This window comes from Vulpes vulpes, unplaced genomic scaffold (assembly GCF_048418805.1).
Source record: "Vulpes vulpes isolate BD-2025 unplaced genomic scaffold, VulVul3 Bu000000635, whole genome shotgun sequence".
NCBI lineage: Eukaryota > Metazoa > Chordata > Mammalia > Carnivora > Canidae > Vulpes > Vulpes vulpes.
The window spans coordinates 899,412-915,674 of NW_027325670.1; the positions used below are offsets into that span (position 1 = coordinate 899,412).

At 32.9% G+C, this 16,263-nt stretch overlaps 2 long non-coding RNA genes across 3 annotated transcripts in view; one reads left to right on the forward strand and one right to left on the reverse strand.

Moving 5' to 3' along the window:
* LOC140596451 (uncharacterized) overlaps nucleotides 1–16,263 on the forward strand; it is a 36,052-nt gene that overhangs the window by 17,118 nt on the left and 2,671 nt on the right. The gene's annotated exons all lie outside the window — the stretch shown is intronic.
* Nucleotides 1–16,263, reverse strand: part of LOC140596450 (uncharacterized) — an 88,130-nt gene that overhangs the window by 14,293 nt on the left and 57,574 nt on the right. For both annotated transcript variants that reach the window (XR_011998420.1, XR_011998421.1), the window contains exon 2: nucleotides 13,480–13,581. This is a non-coding gene — a long non-coding RNA (uncharacterized lncRNA). The remainder of the gene's footprint in view (nucleotides 1–13,479; nucleotides 13,582–16,263) is intronic.

A 16,263-nucleotide genomic window follows, 5' to 3' on the forward strand; every position in this document is an offset into this window, starting at 1 on the left:
AAAACTATTTTAAGTGAGTGCCTCTTGGTGAAAAGCTCTTTTCATTTATTTTTATATGAAAATCAACTATTTTAATTAGGTAAAAGGACACTTATTTCAATTTGAGCAAAACTGGTCTAACCAACAATGTTTTTTTTTATAATGGAATGACTTGAAATATTTATTTATAAAATTACAAATTTTTGCCTAGAAGTGGGCACATTTTAAGGGTCTTCATCTTACAATTTAGTTAAAAACAAGAAGCAGTTGCAAATAACTTCTGATTGGATATAATTATACTTAAAAATATCTAAGGACTTCTAATTTATTTTATATTTCCTTTATATAAAAAGATATTAATTATGAGCTCCCTGTATATTGATACCTAAAGGAACATTTTGTAACCTAACATGATGGTATCTTCCTCTCTTCTAAGACAAGTGTCAGAATTTATTTAATCCATACAAAACTGCCATCTCTCATAATAGTTATTTCTATACTCTCTGTATGTTAATATGTTTCGCATTTTATAAGAAAATAGCTTTTAATTCATCAGATCTAAGTTTATATGCAGAAACATTAACCTACCGCCCATATGATTTGAACAAGTCGTGTACTCTATCAATTATAAAATTTGGATCAATATATTTGTCCAGCATGAGTTTTGAGATAATCAAATGATATTGGTCTATCATGCAAATTTTAATAGAAAAGTATTTTAAAATTAAAGCTAAAATCAAGGTTCATATTGATATCTAACAAATATTTTATATATGTGAAAATACTTTATAATATCTATGTAATAGCTTCAGTTTTACATCATTATCATATCCCTATCACTATCCTCATTATACCATACATACCATGTGTTTAGATATTTCTATCCAACTAGACCTCAGATGCTAAAAGCAAAAACTGCATTATCTTTAAAAAGTTGTCTTTTTATCAAAAACCATCTATATTATGTACAGAAGGCAATGACATTTTGTTGGTTGTCTACACATACAGGAGATTTAATGTCCAGTTTGCCAGCCTCAGCTGTTGAAGTTTCCTGAAGAAAATTCACTATTTCTCAGAAATTTGTGAAGACCCTTTGAGTTTCAAAATTAGAATTAGATGTCCTTTCTATGGATTACCATAACACTGTACTTCTTTTCAGAACACTTTCAATATCTCACTAAATACAAGTTCTATGAGGATAGGGACTATGAGGTATAGATAGATGTACAGATGTATGCATATGTCATTGTCTCATATATACACATATTTTGACATACATATACACGTATGTGTTTACATATGCTTAGAATAAGGCTGGCACATAGTATGTGTTCAATATGAAAAGTGCTTTAATTTGTTGAAGCAATGGATGAATGTGCAGTTTTTATAGCTGTTAGAAGAAAAATTCATTAAACACTATATAGACTGGAAAAAAAAAAACCTAATATGGACAATCATTTCCTTTTGGCTTAGATCTTAGGAGTCCTTTTGCTTGATAAAGATTGCCAGAGGTACACCCTCCTCTTGCTTCATCTCCCTACAGTAATTTGGGCATGGGAGCAAACCATAGATTATGTAAACTAAGATAGAAGAACAACCTCAGGATAATATACATTTCAGAACAAATATTTTTAGAGACACATGGAGATTTAAAGACAAATGAAAATTTTATTTAGTCTAATCTCTAGTGTATTAGTTACTTATTATGTAAAAACTGCTGTGTAACAACCAACACACCACAGAAATACAAAGGATTACAAGAGTTTATGAAAAATTACCTGCCAAAAAATTGGACAACCTAGAAGAACTGGATATATTCATAGATATATAACCTTCCAAAACTGATTCAGAAAGAGATGGAAAATTACAACAGACCTATTATTAGTTATGAAGTTGAATAAGTAATCAAAAAACTCCCAGGAAATAAAAGCCCAAGACCAGAGAATTCACAGGGGAATTCTACCAAACATTTAAAGAAGAGATAATATCTATTCTTCTTAAACTATTCCATAATACAAGAGGAAAGTTAGTTTCCAAATCTGTTCTACAAGGCCAACATTGCCCTGACACCAAAACCAGGTATAGATACTACAAGAGACAGAGAAACAGAGGAAAAGAAGAAAGAAAAATCTCTGATGAACATAGATGCAAAAATCCTCAAGAAATATTAGCAAACCAAGTCCAACAACACATTAAAAAAAATCATTCACCGCAATGAAGTGGGTGTCATTTCTGGGATTCATTTAATATTCACAAACCAATCAACATGGTATATCATGGTATATCAGATCAACAAAAGGAAGTATAAAAACCATATAATCATTTTAATAATGCAGAAAAAGCATTTAACAATGTACAACATCCCATTCATGATAAAAACTCTCAACAATATAGGCTTAGAGGAAACATGCCTCTACATAATAAAGGCCATATATGAAAAGCTCACAGCAAGCATCAGACTCAATGGGAAAAAAAAAAAAAACAGAGCTTTTCTCTTAAGTCAGGAGAGGACAATGATGTCCAAGTACTTTCCATAGATTTACATTCATGAATAAATTCTAGTCATATATGATAAGCATATGTAATAAACATTAGACATATGTTAAGTAAAACATATTTTTCCACTGCCATATTTTGGTGCTGAGCATCATCCCCTCAATTTCTTGTGCCACCTCTAGGCCAAAGGAATAGCTTAATGAAAAGTTTCTAATTCACTTAGGTTAATATTCATGTTCTTGCCTTGGATTCTGGCCATATACAGCCATGAGCATTTTTGTGCATCTCTTTTCTTACATTATTTAGTAATACCTGTGGCCTTCCATTATATTTGGTTCAACTTGGATTTTGTTTCTCCATCTGATATCAAAGTCATTGTATAGACTTCATGGCTTTGTCAGCAAGATCCATGCTCTTTCTGCTCTGCCTGTCAATGTGCATGCCATATGCTTGTGGGTATGTATACATATGTGCATAAATATGTGTGCATATAAGACAAAAAGTTGAATCTTTCAATATCTCCTAGGTTTTTCCCATATATAATTTCTTCTTCTAAATGTAATATCTTTAGTGTGCGTTGTAATAACAAGATATCTGAATTGAAACATATTAATTATGCAAAATTTCAGTCATTGGAGATAAACCTGAAATGTCTTAATATATGTGAAGAAACCAAGCAACTTCATGCTGATGCATACACTTTTTGTAGCATTGTTATGAATTTGTCCTAGAAACACAGAGATTGGGATATATTTTATTTTGGGTGATTCCCACCCACAAAATTTAAATGAAAACTAATTATATCAACATATTGTAATTTTGCAAATTTGGAAAGATATTACTATGTGAACAGAGGGCCCATAACATTGTTGGAGGCCCAGGCAATTGAAGATTATTGATAAAACTTTGCAACTTTATCACTAATCAGCCTTGCAGTGTGTTAAAGCTTTCTATTTATTAACGTCGTGGCATTATGATATAGTGGGAAATATATGGGATTTGGAGTCAGATACTCTTGAAATACAAATTGTAGTCCCCACACTTGCAAACTGTATGAAGCTCTAACTCTCAAATCCTGTTCCCTTCCATTATAACATGGGTATAGTAATACTATACAATAGGATCTTTGAAAGTTACTTAAAACATATGTAAATCTCATAACATAGTAGTTATCAGATTTATTTTTTTCACTTTAAACTCTTTATAATTCAACAAAATGTTCTATTAGAAGTAAAAAGATAGCTATTTCTAACAAAATGTCTGTGAAAATGTGGAGATTTTTCACAACATGAAAGATTATAGTTCCATATTAGAGACATTCTATTACATCCTATTCCCCTGAGCTCTTAACTCAAATGAAGCACTGAGGACTAATTAATATGATTGTTTTTCATATATTTTGGGGTTCTTCCTTTGTTTTTCTGAATATTTCACAAAGGTAAATATGTTGCTTACACTATAGACCTCTTGGTTATTTATCTTGCATCTGTTTCAAAGTGAATATAAACAAGGCATTCTCTTTGAAGTTAGAAAAACTCAGTGACTACACAGATCCTCTGAGTATAAAACAAGAGAAAGAGGTTTTTGATTGTTAGAAAAGTTGATAAAAATGTAGACAACAAAATGAAAGGATGGTAGAGTTTTATACCCCAAAGCAAAAGTATTGAAAAATATTTCCCTTTACACACGATAACCCCAGGGATATGATAAAGAGATTAACTATATCTAGTCTTCATTCTGATTTACAGCTTCTATTTCCTTAATTGCTATTTTAGTTTGATGTTGAGTTTTTTCAACTTTCAAATGTAGAAACATAACGTTCAGTTCTTTTGTGGGTATAAAAGTGTACCCACTTACTGGTCTTTCGGCTTATCATGTTTTAGAGGAATTAAAATTGATACTAACACATTATGATCTTAATATTTCTGAAGTATTTTTGTACTGTGAGTAGAAACAATATATTTTAGATTTTGATACAGAAGATTCAACACTTTAGACACTCAAGTTTCAAACTGAGTATCAATTTTCCTACCTGCTCATAGAAAGTTTTATCAGCAACACTTAAACATGTCAAAGCTTAAAATGAGAAATACCACAGGAGTTGATCTGAACTATCAATATTAAGGAAATTACTTTTTAAATTAATTGTATATTCATCATGCACAGCAGAGGTCTAGGCACAAAAGTATGAATATTAAGCTAAATAGTATGATCAAGAATAATTTTTAAACATTTTAATGGGTTGGTCACTAAATTTTATATTTATATCAACACAATTGAGAAATTTGTGAGGGCTAATTTGGAAGGGGCAAAAAAAACACCAATTTAAAGTATTTTATTTTCTTGCTAAAAACATGTCTGTTCGAATAGTTTCCATTCGTAATTTTTGAAAAAGCTTCTAGTAATGTAGGTATCAATGCAAAAAATAAATGTTAAAAAAACTGGATGAGAGCCAAATCCATCAAATACTCCCTCCAAAAGATAACTTCCCAGAGTCCATCCCAGATGACAGTGCCTTGAACATCTTTAACTTTTCCATCAGAACCATTTAGCATTACTATGCTTCTGCGCAGCTGGAACATCACTACCATTGTCAGAACCAGGCAAACAAATTTATGATGATGTTCCTGGGAATATGGAACTAATGCAGAGGGGATTTCTCTGTAGTTCTTCATTAACATTTTATTCATTACAACAAGGGAGTTTTAAGAGTTTCCTTTTAAGCAAATTAGGTCACTGGATAAAAAACACACAGCATGGAAACACAGTGTATTACTACATAGAACAAAAGATCTGGTTAATAAATTATGATAATGGGATTAGTCATTTGCTAATGTTGAAAGGCACATTTAAATATTTTGGAACTTATAAAGAGAATAATTTTTTCATGTATTTATATTTTCTTTGTCTATTTGAGGGGGAGGAAGAATTTTTCCTGAGTGTTCATAGAGTTCTTTAGATACTTCGAATTATTTAAGATAAATAAGTAGGCAGAAATTGTGTTTTAATCCTTAACTAAAAATGAAAAGTTGGAGAAAGCAATATAGGTAGATTAAAGAAACAGAATCTAGGAGTCAGTCTTCTCCATGAGAAGAATTTTTCTTTTTCACATAATCATTAAAAAATCCACTAAAGAATTATTTAAGATAAATAAGTAGGCAAAAATTGTGTTTTAATCCTTAACTAAAAATGAAAAGTTGGTGAAAGCAATATAAGTAGATTAAAGAAACAGAAACTAGGAGTCAGTCTTCTCCATGAGAAGAATTTTTCTTTTTCATGTAATCATTAAAAAATATACTAAAGATGGGTTTTTCCCCAAAAACAAACATGTCAGTTCTATGTATATCTCCCTTGATCCACATATACTTTCACTTTCTCATCATTTTTTAATGTACTTTGAAATGTTGAACATCCTAGGTAAGAGCTTTGACATATTTTCTTTTCCAAATCATTTTTAATTCTGTTCTAAAATGTTCTGCTCTCTCCAAAATGGATTCAATATGTAACAAGTAGGCTGAGAGACTTAGGAGAATATAGAGAATGAGGGGTGCTAATTCACATAAAGCACTGTCTTAGCTTGGGTTTCCTTGAAGTAAACTTGGAGATAAGGGTTAAGGAACTTGGGATATATTCAGATCTTGCTCTTAAAGAGAAAATGAGTGAAAAAAGTTTGACAGGACAGGTGATGGAGCTGAGCAAAGGCAGGATGTCCACATAGGAAGTGCAGCTCATAGTAATGCATACTTTGAAGGAGACCCTGCATCTTACACCCCTTTGTCTGTCAATTATTGTTTACAGACTGGGAGTGGTGGTATCCAAGCTCCCATCAGGAGCTGCTCTTGTTCAGCCTGAGGGAAAATTTGCAGAGACAGGGCCAGGTCAAGGTTGCCATTAACAGCCAAAGCTCATAGCAGCTGGGTCCTGGTACATTGGCCATCTGGTACCCTAGGGATCTGAAGAAGACACCAACAATGCAACAACTACCAGCAAAATAGTAACTCAAAATATCTGGTCATATTATGTTTCTATAATGCTTTATAATACACAAAATAATTTTGTGTTCATTATATTAAAAATAGAAACACTATATATATATATTAATAGAAACAGTATAATATGTGTATATATATATATACACATATATATACATACACACAAACTCAGTTCATAGAACACTAAATTTGAAATAGGAATCCTATGTTGGTATTACTGATGTCTACTATGTTTGGCACAGTGGTATCTTCAATTTTTAAGGATGGAAAAATTGAGGCACTGTGAATTCAAATAAAGCTATATAAGTAATAAGTAGAACTAAGGTTTGCATCCAATTATTACAGAAAGATTATGCTTTTCTATAAGTAATATTTGCAAATCATGATTTTATACTTATATACAATATTAGAAATCATATATTTCAAAAAAACTTTAAACATAAATATTCTATTAGTAAAATACTCAGTTATATAATAAAATGCAACCTATACAAAGAAAAAGATTTTAATAATATAAAGGAAACAGGGAATAGTTATATTATACAGTCTGCAGAGGGAGATAGTGAGAAGAATCTCTCTTGGTGAAGTGATGCTGGAAAATTAAGAATTTGCTAAGTGAAATTTTAGAAGGTGAAAGAATAGGCATTCCCAGGGTCTTATACAGTGTCCAACACATAGAAGTACTTTGATATATATTTTTAAATGAGTGAATTACTAATTTTAGATAAGTAGGTAACAACCAAAACTGAGATGACAAATATCATGAAGTATGAAAAGGAATACAAGTGGGGCAAGAAGTGGAGATGAAAATGGAGAGGAAAGCAAGGATCAGATCATGATGTTTTTTGTGAGGATCTTAATGAGTTTCTCTATATTTTGAGGCAATGGAGAGACAATAAAGTTGAATCAGGGAGGGAGTATCTTTTTAGGATTTTGCTTTATATAGGTCAATCTGGTAGCCTTCTGGAGATTAACAGAAAGGGACAATGGGACTGAATTCAGGATGGCAATGAGGAAGTCACTACCACAATCCTGATTCACAATAGCCTGAATGAAAAAGATAGAAGTTGATTTGGAATTGAGTGGATAGCGGTACCCAAGTGGCTCAGTTAGTTAAGCGACTGACACTTGGTTTCAGGTCAGGTCCTGATCTCAGGTCATAAGATCAAGCCCTGTGTCAGGCTCTAGGCTTAGCTTGACATCCTCTTGGGATTCTCTCTCTCCCTCTCCTTCTGCCCATTCCCCTGTTCTCTCTCTCCAAAATAAATAAGTCTAAATAGAAAGGAAGGAAGGAAGGAAAGAAGGAAGGAAGGAAGGAAGGAAGGAAGGAAGGAAGGAAGGAAGGAATAGTTGATAAATATTTGGAATCCAAATGACAAATTTTAGTCCAAATGCAAACTGTCATTGATGGGGCCCCAATGTTGATTACTAATCTGAGTCATTGGTAAGGTGGTATCTATACATTTGTGGATCTCAATTTAGAGGCCATATCAATGTGCCTCATGAATGAGCATGATTGGAGAGGCACAGAGTTGGAGTCAAACATGATGACCTAGGTATAGGAGTTGTACACCCAGATGCATAGTGGTTCTACCATTTGAATTGAATAGTGTATATAATGAAAGAATAAAAGAATGATAATTCCAAATTTGGAGGTCACAGACATTAAACACAGTGATAAATATGTGTGAAAGCAAAAATATTCTGGGAAGAATTGAATACGCAAGTAAACTTAGGCTAAGTGCTATAAGATTAAAGTAACTATTAAAATATGAAGATAAACATTCCTTAATGTCCGATTCTCTAGACAGAGGTGGAAAGCACATAGCCCAGTGCTATACATCTCTCAGACATGGAGCATTGGTCACAGTTCTGTCCCATTTTCCCAGAGTAAGAATTCAGGATCTCTTAATCCAAGGTTTTAGGAAACTATTAGCAATCATTTAGGAAAGGGAGGGAGATTGGATTCATATCTAAATCATTTGTGTATCCTTGTGTATCTTTGTATATCCCACACATGTACACACAGAAATGGAAAATTTGTTATATAAACATATAACATATCTAATATATGTGTAATATATGTACATAATACATATAATAATCATATACCAAAATATCTCTAGAAACAATATACATGCTTAGAATACTCTAGTGCAGAAACACTTCATCATGAAGTCACAGATACTGTACAACAAGATGGATGGAAATTAGTTTGGCAACAATCCAAGAGTTATCATTCCATTGGGATTATGTATTTCTTCAATAATTTTCTCCTTTCCCACTTCCCCTATTGCTTTCCCTACTCCAGCCCTTTCAAATACATGAAAAATAAAGTCACTCATAGAGGAAAAAACCCTACAAAATCATGCAAACATGCAAAACAGATAGCAGGACCTCAGGCACCATCAATTATGCTCTTCCTGTCTCAAATAAATCGGACCTCACTTTCAGGTGAACTAACTTTTGTGAAAAAAAAAAAAATCCCTTGCACTCAGTCTATTCTTGACAACCAGAGCAAATAAAATTTAGAATATTACTAAGATAACGAAAGCTAACACTGCTTTTTGTAATCTCAATTTTCTACTTTCATATAAATGTGCTTTTCATCTTAATTGTCTGGACTGACACAGCCAAAGACAAAGAAGCAACCTCACAGACCAGGGCCCTATCAGCCTTATTAGAAAATGGACTTAATTGTCCAGCACAAAAAAGATTTGTTGAAGGGAAAGGGTGGGACAAAAGTACCCAACACAGTAAGATAAAGTCATATCCAAAAAAAGAAAAAAGTTACACAGTCTTATCATAAACAGAATGAGCCACTTAAGAAACAGAAACACAGAAACACTTTACATGGAGGAGCTGATGGGAGACTAAGCACATTCCCTATTCATATAGTGCCTCCTTCCTTGATTTATACACTAATTTTTAGCCTGGTTATTTCTACAACTTTCATATTTTTTGGTTAAAAACTAAGTGGTCTATACTAAGTTTAAATAACTCAGATAAATTGTAGTCACTTAAATTATATAGAATATATGCTTTAAGAAAACACTTTCTAGGGCAGCCCAGGTGGCTCAGCGGTTTAGCGCCGCCTTCAGCCCAGGGCGTGATCCTGGAGACCTGTGATCCAGTCCCACATAGAGCTCCCTGCATGGAGCCTGCTTCTCCCTTGGCCTATGTCTCTGTCTCTCTCTCTCTCTGTCACTCATGAATATATAAATAATTTTAAAAAAAGAAAAAAAAACACTTTCTACTGATGATGCACACAAAATTTCCAATGTATAATATGATGAGATATTATGAAAGTATTTTATACCAATAACTATATTTAATTAAGAAAAAAATACTCAAATTCTTGTTTTAAACTGAATTTTTATACATCTTAAACAATTATATGAATTCCTTTCAATTCAAAAGGTGAGTGCCCAAACATTGGTTACTAGAAAAAAAAATAAAGATTGTATGTATTTGAGAGAGAGAAAGAGAGCATGAGCTGGGGTTGGGACAGAGGAAGAGAGAGAAACAGACTCCTCACTGAGCGGATGGCTTGAAGCCAGGGCTTGATCCTAGGACCTCAACTCCATGACCTGAGCCAAGTTCAGATGCTTTTAACCAAGTGAGCAAATCAGTGTCCCAAGGTTATTAGAAATTTTAATATTCACTATTTTAATATTCAAATTTTAATGTCCACTATGTGGACATTCAGTGATAGAATCTTCTTCTTTATTTCAGTTTTGTTTAAAGTTTAATAAATTGCAACTAACTCACACAAACAACTCAACACCAAATGAATCCAATTAATTTCACTGAATTATTAAATCTGAAAGTTATAAAACTTATAAAATCATTATGACATTTGATGAAAATACTTGTAATAGTAAATGTTGAACCAATACAGAAGGTGGAAGCCCCAATGGAGAGGAGATAAATTCGCAATATACTTGCTAAGAACATCAGACATCACACTAGTCAATATTTCTAAAATAATATATTTACTGGCGGAAACAATAACGAAGTAATTATTATTTTGTTATATAAAGATGAAGAAATGGGCAGAGTATTAATGCCAATTTGCCAATGTTCACACAGTTGTAAAGTGTTAGGATCTAGGCTGAAATGTAAAATCTGGCTCTAGAGCCTAAACTCTGAAACAATACCAAGAAAAGTACTGAGAAATAATTACATTTATGGGCTGGAGTATCAAGGCTGTCATAATAGGAAAAAGGAGTGCTCAGAGAATGATGGAGATACAGTAGAAGCTCCCTTCATAGAAGTTAGGGTTTTGAAGAAGGCAATAGTGATCATATAAAACAGAGAGGTAAATAGTCATCACTGAATCAACATATTGTTTGTATCCTGTTGTGTACATGGTAGGATTTAGATTATTTTTCTATTTTTCTTTCAAATTACTTTATATAAACCAGAAACTAAGAGTTAACACTGTGACCTCGTCAAAACTATTAACTGGTAATAACAGCCCTAAAGAAATATTCAGGGTACTAAGCCCATGAAAATTATGTATGTCACACACACACACACACACACACACACACACACACTCACACACACACACACACACGTTATACTTTTCTAGTCATCAAAAACTAAAACAAAATTCATCCTATCTTCAGTAATGCCTGAGCACATCTGTATTTACTCATTCAATGGTCCTTCCAATTGCATTTTACATAATCATCAATAATAATGGATTTAAACAGGAGGGGAAATAAAAATACTATTTAAGATCAATAGCATAAGTAATGATGTATGTAAGAAAACATAGAGCGTGTTGGCCCTCCAAGCTATTTACAAGGAACTTACTCTTCTTAGTAAACTTAGTAAAACATAACGTAGATGATATATAGACACTGGCAATCCTAATGTTAACTTTTTGAAAATGTAAACTTAATTCCTTTAAGGCAGTCTGCTAAAATCCATACATTATTTTCAATACTGAATTACAGTTTTTGCAGGTCATTGAAGAAATATGAATTTTAATTTATCATATAAGGGTGTAGTGATGCTGCTAAGTTTCAGGTTTTAAAATTCATATTTAGATAAAAATGAAAGAAATAAAGACATTTTCTTTCTCCTCCTCCCTTGAAACCTACTAAGAGGAATTACATAACACATAAATACCCAATTACACAAACATATTCCATAAAAGACATTGATTGAATCATTAAGGTACCAAAGAATAAGTAAGAACTGTCTAAGGCTTATATGGCACAAACTATGCATCTTTAATGCCAGACAAGTGAATAAAATTGAATAAATGGTACAACAAGACCTGATTGTGGATGAGAAAATTCAATATTATCTTTCAGTTTTTCTTTGTGTCTAGAAAGTTTCAGTCTAGTAGGGAAATGCACAAAAATAGTCAAAAAGTATATTCCTTCATTAAACCACGTTATATGTACTTCATCTTTATTATTTCAATTTGACACAATATTGCAATAACCAATATTATAAAGAGGTATTCAATATACCTGCTTTGTATTTCTTTTTTTATTTAAAGATTTTATTATTTATTTGAGAGGGAGAGAGAATGCACATGCAAGCATGAGCAGAGCGGAGGGAGAGCATGAAATAAACTCTTTGCTGAGAAGGGAGCTCAACATAGGGCTTGATTCCCAGCATCACGACCTGAGCTAAAAGCAGATGCCAAATCAGCTGGGCCACCCAGGCACCCCTGTATTTCTTGGTCATAAGAAAAAGAAATGAAATCAGTCTGTGAAAAAAAAGGCCAGAAAAACCAAACTTTTATTAACTTGGTAACTGACATAAGAAATTCAATTTACTTTTTACTAACTTTGAGTTTATGATGTATCTCAAGAGGAAAAATATGGAAACCTTGGGAATGAGAAATAAACTTGATTCTTAAATTCTACATGCTATTAGCAGGTACCAACCATACTACCACACATTCTAGACAAGAAACTTAAAAGGATAGCTATTCATAAATGAATCTATATTTCTCTTACTAATTAATAAACACCATGCTGTGAGTAACTGGTGATAATGTACTATTAAGAAAAATCAATAAATTTACACTGAGGGTCAAAGTAATTGGTGTTGTGGAATAAAAAATGATGTATTGTGCATTGATCCTTTAGCAATCTTTTAACTAAAAAGAAGAGAAAGCTAATTACTTTAGCAGGTATCTGAAAATGATAAGATTAAAACAAGCTAATTATATGTTCTTGAATAATGACTTACTTTGATGAAAGTAAATTGAGGAAAAGCATACTGTGATTTAGGCAAAGAAATATTAGATTTTACTAATTACAACATAATCCTGATCCATTTAACTGCCCTTAACCTATTTTCAAGAAGCTTAAATAGAAACAGCAAGCATTATTAAACAGAACTATATAGCACATTTCCCCCATACTATGCAAGATAAACTGAAACGCCAAAGACATATGTGTATGTGAGACTAAAATGAAAATCTTACCAGGTAAATTGGCTAAAAAAATGTTCAATAAATTTTTCCTAATAACAATAGTTTAAAAGTAGTTTTATCGCATTAGTGTTCACTTACCTCAAACAACGTTGGAGAAATAAAACCACACAAGCTGATCAAGTCTTGAAGATCCTTTTATGTAAATACCACTTCTGATTAAGTTTTACAGACACATCGCCAAATCACTAATGTTTAGTTCTCATAACACATTTTAATTGACATTTACTCTTGCATAAATATTTTGGAATGAATACCGAAAACTACAGAATCTGACCCCATCTTTGTTTCTCAAAGCTTTGTTCTTTCCATTATTACTTGACTATCCAAAATTTTTCTCCTATCAAAAATCAATATGTGAAGAGAACAATTTGAGTTTATCTCCATTCCTCTCATCTATAACATTCAGCAATAAAAATCTCTAAATTTTAGGATCAATAATGGAATGAGAGTCAGTAGGAGTATTGCATCTGGTATACAGAGGGTACTCATAAATTGTACTGGTTGATGTAATTAGTGGAATTATTACTTTTTAAAGTTACATACCTCCTCTGGTTCTTCATCACAGTCAGCATCCTTCTCACAGTCAGAGAATGTGCAGTGAAGATGGAAGACTGCCTGCCTCATTCACAGGCTCTCCGCTTCACCCTGCAGGGATCACAAGAACAGGGAATGGGCTAAAGGCAACACACAAATCCTCTCCTCTTGTCGAGTTGCATAGAAAATGCATTATCGAATCAAGCAAATGGAGGGGAAAAAACTGTCCTATGTGAAATTTTCATAGCACAACAAAGGAATGTTGCTGTAAGAGATCAGAATATATTTCTTAAAAAATTATCCACTGATCCCAATAGATTAGAACTCATAATCTCCCTTAAAGAAGAGCAAAATTAGAGGAAATGGGTGAACAGAACAGAACAAAACCAAAATCAAAATTAAAGCAAAACCTCAACAGCAAAAGCCTAAGAGGGAAATAAGTCACAAGGGCAGATACTGGGTCACCTGGGTAGCTCAGTCAGTTAAGCATCTGACTCTTGATTTCGGCTCAGGTCCTGATCTCAGGGATGTGGGATGGAGCCTATTTCAGGCTCAGTGCTCAGTGCAGAGTCTGCTTGGGATTCTCTCTCTCCCTCTCATCATGTTTCTGTCTCTCTCTCTAAAATAAAATATTACAAAAAAAAACCCCCAAAATACTGGGAATGGAGTGTGAGAGGATTAATCCTGTATAAAAGACATATTTGAAATGCCAAACTTGATAGAGTAGAAAACCATGGATATACAGCTCACACTTGAGAAATACCAACAGAATTCAAATAACTCCATGGTAAAAATAGATATAAAAATGAGAAAATAATGAAAAAAAGTGAGATCTGCACTCAGGATCTGCATAAGATCCTATGCAGGTAAAGTAATATTCCTTTGAAAAAAATAAGGGGGAAAAAAAGAAGTCTATAATGGAACATTTTTGAGCTGAATAGGGTCCCAAGTGGTGCTCAGACAAAAAGGCCCCAATAACTGTAGCAAAATTAATTAAAGTGATTCCCATTTAGAAACTACTAAGAAAGTAAGGAATTCTAATAGGGAAGAAATATCTATAAATCACTAGATTAGGGCAGCCCCAGTGGCTCAGTGGTTTAGCGTTGCCTTCAGCCCAGGGCCTGATCCTAGAGACCTGGGATCGAGTTCCATGTTGGGCTCCCTGCATGGGGCTTGCTTCTCCCTCTGCCTCTGCCTCTCTCTCTCTCTCTGTCTTTCACAAATAAATAAATAAAATCTTTTAAAAAAAAACCCACTGGATTAAAAAAAATGCCTAAAACAAAACAAAAGCCAACTTCATTGATCTAAGAAAATTCAAGTCTAAAACAATACAAAAAAACCAAACAAAACACCTAAAAACAAAAACAAAAGTTTCATGGTACAAGAACTCTATGTCTAAATGTCCTCAGATATTCTAAGATTCATAGAATATGGTGACATGAACCTTACTGTCACCTCCCCTCTTTGCAACCAACTTTGCCAGCTTTAATTTTCTAGCAATTTTCTCAAGTTTTACTTTAGTACTACTAAAGAATATACGTAATCAAACTAAAAATATTCTTGGCCAAAGTACATCCTATTTATATAATGATTTTTGTATATTAATCCAGGCTATGAAATTTGTAAAAGTTCATGCAGTGGCTTAACTTTGTAATTTGGCAAGAGAAGTTGAACTTTGCTTTCGCCACAGTATAATTTATTTTAGAGGAGTTAAATTATGTCCACTGTATATCTATTACATGTTGTGAATTTAAGGACAGTTCCTGGGAGAAGGTAATCTATGTATGTAAATTGTGAGCTTTTATCAGGAACCAAGAGTTCAACTTGCATAAGGATAAAATGGATCTCTTTGCAAAACAGGAGCTTATCACTAATGAGTGGAACTTGGAACACTGGAATTATTTCTTTCAAAGAAGAGATGAAATGAAGGTAGCTCCCACTTTGGTATGGGGAGTGCTCCTTTATTCATAACATTCAATTAATACTTATTGAGTACTCAGGTTGATATTGGAGATGCCAAGAAAAACATCTCTTGCCCTCTGAGAGTTTATATTCCAGGGATAATATTCATAGAAATTTAAAATGTTGTATGGAGAGGGTGTATACAGCAGAGTTATTCACAGGTTATTATGGGAGTCAGCAGGCGTGGCATCCAAACCATTAGTGAGAGTCCAAGGACCACAGATCATGGAAGCTGGCTTTCTTCCTGTGAACTCTAAACTGTTATTTTTTGTATGTTAAGGTATATGAACTGTCACATGATCAACTTGGAGCAGAGGCAAAGGAAAATTTATTACCTCATACTTTTTCCTAGTCCATTACAAATTTATTCATTAATTGCCTCCTAAAAATACTTTATTCTCTCAAATAAAATCTTTAAAAAAAATGCTTCTCTCTCCTTCTACCCCTTCCCTCCTGCTCATGGCCTGCTTGCACACTTTCTCTCAAATAAATAAATAAAATCATCAAAACAAAAATACAACTTTATTGAGGTATGAATGACATACAAAAACTGTACATATTTAATGTATGCAACTAGGGAATTTCAGAAATAAGTATACATCCATGAAATCACCAATCTCTACCATAAACACAGCGCTTCCAAAATTATTCTTTTGTCCTTTTATTATTTTCTTTGGGTCGAAGTTGTATTTGAGGTCTACAAAGTAACAGAATACATTTCTGGATAATATATTTTTCTTATCTACCTTTCATACTATTTTAAAAACATCCATCTGGAAGGAATAGGTAATATTTTAAGTACCTGTTGAAATTAGACAGAATAGGGCTTTA